The following is a 10,492-nucleotide window of genomic DNA, read 5'->3' on the forward strand; positions in this document are numbered from 1 at the left end:
CACAAAGTCTGAAGGATTTCTTATGTACATGCTTTTGCCGAGCGGCATTCAAGCCTAACACGAGTTAGTACAATCGCCCTTTCCACACTTATTTCTGTGTCTTCGATAAAATTTCATTGACAAACTATTTCCAACCAGATCAAACTGTGAATTTGAGCTTCATTTTGCTGACCTAATTGACACTCGGAAGAATGTGTTCATTGTTCGGAGTGAGCAGAGTGTTTTCCACGGAAGCAACATTGACCTTGAATCTGAAAGTTCCTTTTTCTTAAGCCGTTTGCTTTCTTTTAGACTAAGCAGTGCGGCCACGACGTCCACGAGTTTCAGCAAAAAAGTTCTCGGATCACACCACTTCAGTCTACTTGCGCACTGGCAACTTAACCGCCCAGGGCTTACCCGTGATTTTTTCAACGGTATCCTGACTAGGCCTGGTCCTGTCATAAGCTTCGGTCGTCTTCGAGGATCAATGGGACGGCAAACATTATCACTCGTCGTCGTACATTACTGCATTCAGCTCGAAAAGTTAATTCGGTGCCCGTCATGCCCCCCCCCAAATAACAATTGCATCCCATTGCGATGAGTTTGGAGTCTCGATGAGCAGATCTGGAATGAAAATAAATCGAGCGTAGTACTGGACTTGACACGACTCATAATACACACTTCCGTTGCCGGCAGACAAGCTCACAAATCTGTTGCAGTCCTGGCAAATAATAATTTAATTCAGCAGAAATTTGTGACCAGTGTGTGAACGTGTATAATGGAGTAAGTCAAATGAAATAGAGTCACTGAACTTCTGGATATTATAATGAAGATGCAAGCCGTATTGATAGTTCTATCTATGCACCCCAAATTCAGCAGGAGATGAGAAAATACTGTAAAGAAAATGTGTTTCGTATTCACTGAGTTATAAAATGCTTGAAGGAGTGCATTAATGATGTAGCGTGGAAACCCAGCTGAACTACAATAAGGAAGAACCCATATGTACCAGTGCAGTGCAACTCGGCCAAACATATATCCACACTGTTATAACCGATCCTCCTTTGACTTCCATTTCGCAAAATTCTTGAGAATGGTTATACCGTCATAGAACTCATACGCTGTAACAATTACTAATTTGAAGGACATCCACACGTGAAAAGGATGTGGATGAACTCTAAAAGTGTAATCAATCCATGACTGATGTCAGTGACTGGTCGTCACTCAAATTATTTCCGCATTCAAACTTTTAATCCTCCTTCACTTGACTAATCGCAGCGCCCTACTCAGTAAGCGTGTGATATAGTGAGATGAGGCGTTTCCCACATAGCTTTTTTTTTATTCTGATGATCTCCTGCGTACACTCAAATTGGTTGCAAAAGAATAAAACGCTTTCTAAGTCTCATATTCTGGGATTTATATAAACAAACAAACAGACGAATTTCATTGACCATCTTCACTTGTGGAAAAGCGTAGAGGAAAGCTATTACGGCCACGTATGCTAGTACTGGCACTAGTCTGGCAGTGTTAGTTTCACGTAGGCCAAGGTCTATGGACGTGCCACTAGTGCGATTCAGTCGAGTAGACCTTTCAGCAAAGGTTAGATTCATCACAATTTATCGTAAAACCAGATTATTACTTATGTTTATCCTAATAAATGACATAAATTGTATTTAGCAAAAACTGACAGACTATAGAAGCATGATCTGCAGTAACAGTTTATCTGCGTTACCACCGAATTTCAAGTTCATCGTTAGATTTCTGAAGTTACAGATTGATATTTAGCATGCAGGCTTTCTTTCTTTTATTTAAGTACTTTTTCAATTCGTATGAATTAATTTGCTGGGAAATAAGTGCAAAAGACATTTTTTTTTTGAGTTGAGTTTTAACGAAGTAACTAAATGTCCTTTTTTTTCATGTTAGTATCCGACGGTTTCGGCACCGCGCTAAACATGGTCGTAGTACAAAATTTGGCCAATGCGATCTCACTGCGATTTGTACTTCCCGCGAGTGGCTGCCAGGGTCGGCGAAAAACAACCTTGCCCTTGTATTCCCACGGCGATGAATATGATGGAAAACAACTTTCGATGTGCTATCGACATTGAAGTCCTAGGGCCAATTTCATAGAGCTGCTAAAGTACAAAATTTGCTGAACCTTAAGCGTGAAAAAAAAAACTTGCTTGACAAATCAGATTACCAGCCAAACCTCCATGTGATAAATATGTTATTCATCTGACTTTGGGTTCAGTAGCATGATAATCACATAGTTTTGAGTTGGTAATCTTTGCTTTTCAAGAAGGGTTTTTCGCGCTGAAACAAATGTTGTGCTTAATTTTAAGCAGCTATAAAATTGGCCCCAGAAGCACAAATAACCTTTTATTTCTGGTTCAGCCACCCTTATCTACAGGGTGCCTTCTAACCACTGTTCCGTGTATAAAGATAGGGACGGGGACCAGTCCAAAACTGGAATTCGCTCGTTTAGTCTGCATCACCTTTGGGCACTAGAGCTAAGGGCGCATTGCTCCTTAGGGGTGCACCACTACAAATAAATTCCCACAGACAGCAGTGATAAATCCCCATACTTCACAAATATTTTAAAAATACTCACAACTCTCACAGGTGTTCAGGCTGCACAGAAAAATGATGTTCCACATGTCCTCTTTCATTTTCCTTTCAATTTTCGGGGGGTTGACCTATGAATTTTTGAGAAATTTTCACCAGAAGCAGACCACCCCTAAAATGCAGAAAATGTCCCTGTCCAGAAAAGTAGCCATTTTGAAAAACCCTCCCTCAGCAAAATGGCTCAAATAGTGCCACTTTTAAACCCGATTGCATCCAAATTGCTCAGAATTGGAAGCCCTGAGTCCGGCCCAGAGGTCCAGTCTCATATTTCTTGAATTCCTCAGTTCCATGTCTCTCAGGACCCTCTAATATAGAATACTTTGAGTCTATCACTTTTATTAATGAGCTCGGCGGACATATTTCTGGCCTAATTACCAGGGTGCACCCTTAGATTTGACTCAAGTCGTGATCTCTGTGACGTCTTGGTTTCTAGGATTGATACACATCGGGCAAGACTGGGCGCCGTTACTTGCTTCGCGCCCTCCTTTGTCCACTTATTACTATGAGTTCAGTTCAGAAATCCTGACTTGGCGAACGTGCCAGCCATTTGTACACAGCGAATAGGCGCATCTATACCGAAAGTGGTATAACAGCCAATCACATTTCCGGACTTGTTTTGCGTAGTCCACACCTGCATTATAAATGAACGAGGCTGCAAATCTGGCCACTTTGATTGGTGGAAATTCCGTACGTTATGCAAGATCATGTCGTTCATATGAATAGAGCCTGAAAGTTGACCCATGATGGTGCGCTAGCTTCCGGAACCTTGGATAGCAAAAATAATATACGTATAAAGATTTTGGAATTTGTAATATTTTTTCGTTCAGTTTCTTCTTTAAAAATCCAACTTGGAAAAAGGGCTTTGGAAAACATTTGCTCGCATGTCTATGATCCTGCCAAAAATGGCCCATCACCCCAAAAGTCTAAATTACACGGAGAACAGTGCAATGCGGCAGTCTCTTTCTCAGCTCAGAATAGAATATTTACTGTTTGAAATTTTATGGTAGTCTGTAGGTAAAAGCCAAAATGAAACAGACCACAATATTTTACATAGTTTGATGATTTATAAGGTAATAAACATAAAGCAATATTTTACTTTTACGAAAAATTCTAATATTTTATCAAACCTTTGCTGACAACAAATGCGCGATGTCAACTTAACGGAATCTGGAACCCATCGACTGCAGGTAGGTAAATCTTTGCAAGGTTGTACAATCTCGTTTTCAAGAAAGCACGGCGAATGAAAACAAACGTGCATGAACAAGGAGACCTAGGTACGATATCGCTCGACGTAAAAGGTCCTTAATAACTTACAATCGTTTGAATGTAAAAACTCCATAGGCATGGTAGGCGGATCGCGGACAGCGCTAGGGTTCCGGAAGCTCGCCGGTTGACCTTTTACTTTCAAGCTCTGTTACTTAACGCCGCACCACGCGCAATCACATGACCGCGGATTTTTTAATCGTTCATTTTAGTACATGCTTTTTATTGTGCGCTCTTGAGTTGCATTTTAGTTGTTCTTCTTATTCATTTTAAAACCCGTTTTCATCATTTTTAATACCGGAAATTCTGCTTTTTAAACCTTGAAACTACAGACGAAGGCTGAGAATCGTAAAGGTAATACAGGTTTAGTTTTTAATTAGTGCTGTGCCAGACGTAACATTTTTGGATTTGGCATGCACAGGCAAATTGTGGGAACTACTGTAAATAAAGTTGTTTGGTAGGCCTACCAGTATCTGTTCTTGGTAGAAGGAGGGAGGGACGGGGGCATTATGTGACCCATTCTACCTACCATGGACTCTGTGTTTCTTCGTCTGATGTTGAAGTTTTTGTTTGTCTCCTTAGTGTAGGTCATGTCACATTTATAGGAGGTCTGCTGGGCTAGGTTTTGGGGTCTGAATTACCCTAGGCTGTTACAGATCTGTTGATGTGGGCCACTGTCATCCAGGATGTGCTGGGAATGATGAGAGCTACCCTGTGTTGGGGCGTGTAGTGGGTGAGGTAAGCCTGGTGGGTTCGACCTTGGGTGTAGGGGGCTCTTTGGTTGATGAAAGACGATGGATCTTGTGTCTTGACTTGATGCGTCCTGAATCTGTTTGTGCTATAATGCTGTCTTGGCACATTGGAGTGTGTTACTGGCGAAGACCTTGCCTGATGCAGGCTTGCTGGACACGGTTGCTGATGGTAGGTGACTCGATCTTGGGGCGCAAGAAGGATTGAGTTGTCGAGATACCCATTTGTGTGTGTTGGTAATCTTTGGTAAACTTAGGGGTTGAGGGTGTCGCTGCACTGTTACAGGACCTTGACATCTGGGGACGGGATTCACGTTCTGTTTCTGACCCTTGCTGGGCCAGATGCTGCTGTGGACCTGGTTGAAATCTCCTGGGAACTACTGTAGATTCTATGCCGTGTGATGAAGCAAGGAGCCCTTGTACTGAAGACAATCTCTTGGTCTCAGATCTACGAAGGCGGTGACCTCCTGCATGATGATGTTCGCTAAAACCGCAGAAATTCCAGAGGCCGCCCAATTAATCGATCTGTCCACTGGAAGGGGGACAGTAGGAGGCAGGTGGGTGGGAGTTTTGTGAATCCAGTCCCGAGGGAAGGTTTTATGTTCACGAAGGGAGTTGTCTTCTTGTAATCTTCCTTGGATATGGGACAGACTTCGCTCACGGGGATGACGGTGAATACCAGCTGTTTCTTAAGCAGTGGACTGCATTGAGATTGTTCATGGTGCTGTTGGGATATCGTGTGATGTTCTGGTTCATTGCATGGGCTCTTGCATGTCATCATCCTAACATCGTCATCCTAACATCATCCTTCTAACACTAACACTGCATGACTGGGTCTCTTTCCTCACTAACTTGCATGTATCATTTACATCACTTACATCACTCATCACTAACATCATCCATATTAATAACATGGCACGGTATCGCAACAGTAACATGAGTAATTTCAATGCAGTCTCGGTATTCACCGGCATCCCCGTGGGTGGGGCCTGTTTCATCACCAGGGGATGAAGACTTGATGACAACTCCCTTTGTGAATGTGGAACCTTCCCTTTGAACTGGATCCTCCCATTCACCCCAATCTTACTGTCCCCCATTCACTGGACAAACCAATTCTTTGGGCGACCTCTGGAATTTCCCTGGGGTTACTACCCTCGCAGTTCCAGCGGATATCATCATGTCGGAGTGTTTTTTTGGCATCACTGCTTTCGTGGATTTGAGAGCAACAGATTGTTTTCGGTACAAGGATGACATTTTCTTTGCTTCATCACACGGCACAAGATTTCCAGCAATTCCCAAGATACTTTAGCTGGGAACATAGCAGCATCTGGCTCACCATGGATCAGTTTCAGAATTGTTGAGTCTTCTTCCCAGATGTCAAGGCCCTTACACAGTCTGGCGGCACCCTCAGTCTCTTTGTTTGCCAGAGATCCACATACATAGATAGGCATCTCCACGACCAATTCATCCTGTGCCTTGGGATCGACTTACCTGTCATCGGTACCCGTGTTCCGTGGGTCTGCATCAGTGACTAAGGTTTTCTCTGCTAACAACTTCATTATGTCGGGGCAACATTCTAGCACAACTGATTCACGGCACATCAAGTTGAGACACAGATCCTGACTCTTTCATCAGCTGAAGAGACTCGTACACTCAAGGTCTACCCATCAGGTTTGCCTTGCCTACTACACTTCCCTTCACAGGGGGCTCTTGTCATTTCCAGTGCATCCTGGGTGGCAGTGTTCCACACCAACAAGTTCTGCAACATCCTGGGGCATGCAAGACCTCAAGACTGAACCTGGTAGATCACCTGTGAATGTGGCAGGCCTATGCTTGGGAGACTAACAGGGACCTTGGCATCAGGCTGAATGAACATGGGGGCTTTGGTAGTTGAATGGGTCACACTACAAAGTACCAAATTGTGAACATTTTCAACCAGTAATTATGCAAATGAACAGAGTACATGTACGCGCGCGTTGATTCATATCCTGGTTCTGAAGCTAATACCTTTAAAACATAATTGTGCAAGTGAATTGTGTCCACATTGGTGCTCCATAACAAGTTTCTTTGTCTTTTTATTTTGTAAATGTTTCTAAAAGAAATGACTCGGCATTAGGTATCCTTCTACCAAGAACAGTTCCCACTTTTGCCTGTGATCCAATCCAATCCAGCCTTTTTATTTGGCCAAATATTCTTGCCATATTTTATGCCATTCCTTGCCAAAATGCCCACTCTTGCCTGTTTTTATTGCCAAATTGATCTTGCCATATTTTATTGCCATTCCTTGCCAAAAGCCCACTCTTGCCTGTTTTTATTGCCAATCGATCTTGCCATATTTTATTGCCATTCCTTGCCAAAATGCCCACTCTTGCCTGTTTTTATTGCCAATAAATCTTGCCATCTGTTGCCCCTTTCTTGCCAAAAGCCCACTCTTGCCTTTTTAACATGCCAATTGATCTTGCCATAGGTTATGCCACTTCGTACCAAAAGCCCACTCTTGCCTGTTCCCAGGTTTGGTTTTCTTTCTCTGCCAACTTTTATGTAATATTCAATAAAGTTTCATGTTAGCCCGCAAGAAAGTACATATTTCCAAACTAATTTGGAGAGGTCACCTGATCACGAAACAGTTTTGTTATGATCTGTGCAATGTCTTAACCCTATGTTATTCTTTGAAAGATGTGGTATATTTCTATGGCATAATGTTCAGATGCACCCTAAGGTGAATGCGAGATGTATTGATTCGTGATAATCATTTGAACAAAATATGTACTTTATTTCTAAATGTAATCTCATGTTTTGCACTAAGTGATATCACAGCAGGCTTTTGTGCACAGCAGCCAAGGTAAAGCTGGTCCACGACCTCGGAATTTCTTGGACTTTGTGCGGCCTCTGCCAAACAAACATGACAAATGGATGAATACCGGTAGGGATGGCTGAAGGTAGTGACTTGAGGAACGTGTGGCGGCTTATTAGTCAATCAGCTGTCTGTGAGAGGCAGACTGCCTAATTGTTTTCACACATCCTATGACAGCGAACTGTTTAAATTTAAGATCCAGTCCATCAGTCTGTGTTAGAGAAAGATTATTGTTCCTCATCTGGGAAACCAATTCGTTGTCACCGATCAGGGGTCATCATTAACCACTAACAGCAAAGATGGTTGTAGATTCAGCTCAGGTATTGAGCAGCTGCAGCCTCGATCCTGACTTAGTTAACAGAGGAGTGATGGAAAAAGACAAGGAGCAGCAGAGATCCAGATCTCCATGGATATATTGACCCAAGCTCATGCAGTCTTGGCTTGCTGCTTTTCAGTATTCAAGGTAAGGCACATCTGCTGTTTCCTTTTCACGATTTTCAACCCTTTCATCAAAGATTATGATGGACGGATGCAACAGATATTTTCTGAGCGTATGCATGTGACTTACTTATATGCTATGTACATGTATGTCCAATACAAGATTGAGTTGCATTACTGGATTTAACCTTCCCATTATGCTATCCAAATTGAGTATCTGATGTAAATGGACGTGTTGGCTAAAAATACTGAACAGGCTTTCATAAGCTCGAGGCCTACCTTCCGAAAATTGTACCACAACAGGACTGCTTCAAGCCTTCATGTATGGGCACCAGTATACACATGTACCGGTACTTATACGAGTACATGAGTCACTAAGGTTTTACAGTGATAAAGCTGGTTTTGCGACAGACGCTATTTTTGAACATCAGTTGGAAGGGAAAGTATTGTAATCTCTACAATACAGAATTACTTGCTGTAAGAACTCTCAGTGATCAAGGCTACTTAGTGCGTTTACCTCTATCCTTACAAAAACGCCTGGGCTAATGTACATGTATGCCAGTACATGTACGTGTACAAAAAATAATATTAAAATCCTCATCCTTCTAATTACTGCTTAAAACCTGGTTCATCTATTGCATCCTTTGTTTTTTTCTGCAGTGAAGTCTTTCATGCACTCTCCATTTTGATCATATGCCATTTACAGTACTTTTGTATCAATCAACTTCAACTACTGTACATGTATGAGACCATGCCCAGCAACAGACCGATCACTGAAAGATTGTTGTCTATGTACTTAGAGCAAGTGACCTGGATGTCAGAAAATGATGTTTGCCTTTTTGTGCACCCCAACTTTGAAGGGTGCTCATACATTTGTTAAAATAGGTGTCTGCTACATTACAAATTTACTTTAATAGAATTGGTCTAAAAGCACAAAAGTTTTTCCCACAATGTTTTCCTGAAAAGTCCGAAAGAGACCCCACAGACCCATTTTCCCTACCTCCGCGTAAACACTCGTGATTGGGTGCTGAAGACTAAATTTTTTAAGTGGTGAGTTTTATTCTCAGTAATACCAGTACATGTAACTTACAAGAATTATCTTACCTAAAAAAGGCTGCAATTTTTAGATTTCCCTCTGGAAGTGAAAGATTGTGTCAATATGTGAAGGCTGGTGCCCATTTATATCCTTATCATGAGTATAATTACGGTACAATGCACCTTCAAGTGAACTAAAATAGGCGATGTCCAATGTATTGGTTAGAAATTAAACAAAGGAATGATGAAATTTGTCTGGAAGTGGAATTTTAATTGATGACCTTTGGAAGACTTTTTGAAGCATTGCTACAATGTGCTAGAGGTTAGAGGTACATGGAGTTCCCAGTGTATGATTTATTACAGGATGTGCTTACTGCTTCTGCTATGGCTCAATTTCAAATGCATACTTGTATGTTTTAATCATGACCACAGTAAGTCTTATCAATATAACATTTGTATGTTTACATCTACGTACATGATACACGAAGGCTGGCATTATGAAATGTACCGGCTTTTGTTATTGGAAAAAAAATATCATAACATTTAAATTAATTCAGTCATTGCTTCTGAATCAATTGCAACTCTCTACAACTTTTAAAGGTGACGATTGCGAGTCATTTCAATGTTTACATGGATACTCATTTTATTGATGTGCTACATGTATGAAATTTACCTGAATTTTTCTTGAAAGAAATTATCACAAATTTTTAGCCAGTGGAATCTGAGCCTTTTGAGATACTTGGTAGCAGCAAATGTAACGGTTCTGTTTGGTTGTTTGCATCAAGTTTGATCTAATGCATACTCAAATCCACCAGTGGTGGAATAATTTGCAAAGTGGGGGGGGGCAGTTCTGAGACCATAGACCAGCCCCCCAAGTCCAGTGTTCAAAACCGACGGTGCTCAAAACACTGAAAAGGAAAGGATCATTGTTTGCCACCACCAAGTATCTTAGTATCCATTAGCAACAGTGTTAATTCTTCAAAGAATGGCTTCATTTTACTCATTTTTCAAGTAATTCCGAATTAATCAAAAATTAAGTTTAAACTAGGATTGTTAATTATTTTTAAATAAACTTTTAAATTAATCCTTCAATTAAGTCTCATACAAAGATGCAGTCTGTATCAAGTTGTCCTATCAGTCAAATACATGTATTAGTCAAATGACATCATACTGTACATGTACAATGTATGTCTACATGCGTGTACCGTAGAGGGAGAAGTGGAAGGAATTTTTGACGGACTGACTTTTACAGCAAAAAGAGGGTGAATTTTTTATTAGGTTTTAGACAAATTTTTAAGTTTTAGATTATTTTGTTAATGAATTTCTATTTAATCTTTAATAATTTCATATAAATTTTTAGTGTTAGTTAATGTTTAGTTGTGCAGTGAATTTTAAACTGGCAATTTAACCTTGATGGGCCAAAAATAAAATGAAAGACTTTTATACAATGTACATGTTCATATAAGTGGAAGCAATCTCAAGAAATTTGGTTTTTACCACATAACTAGTAAAAAGCCAAGTAATACATTGCCAAGATACCAATTAAAGTTTTATC

This window comes from Acanthaster planci, linkage group LG09, assembly GCF_054643075.1.
Source record: "Acanthaster planci isolate LZ-2023a linkage group LG09, COTS_SCS, whole genome shotgun sequence".
Lineage (NCBI taxonomy): Eukaryota > Metazoa > Echinodermata > Asteroidea > Valvatida > Acanthasteridae > Acanthaster > Acanthaster planci.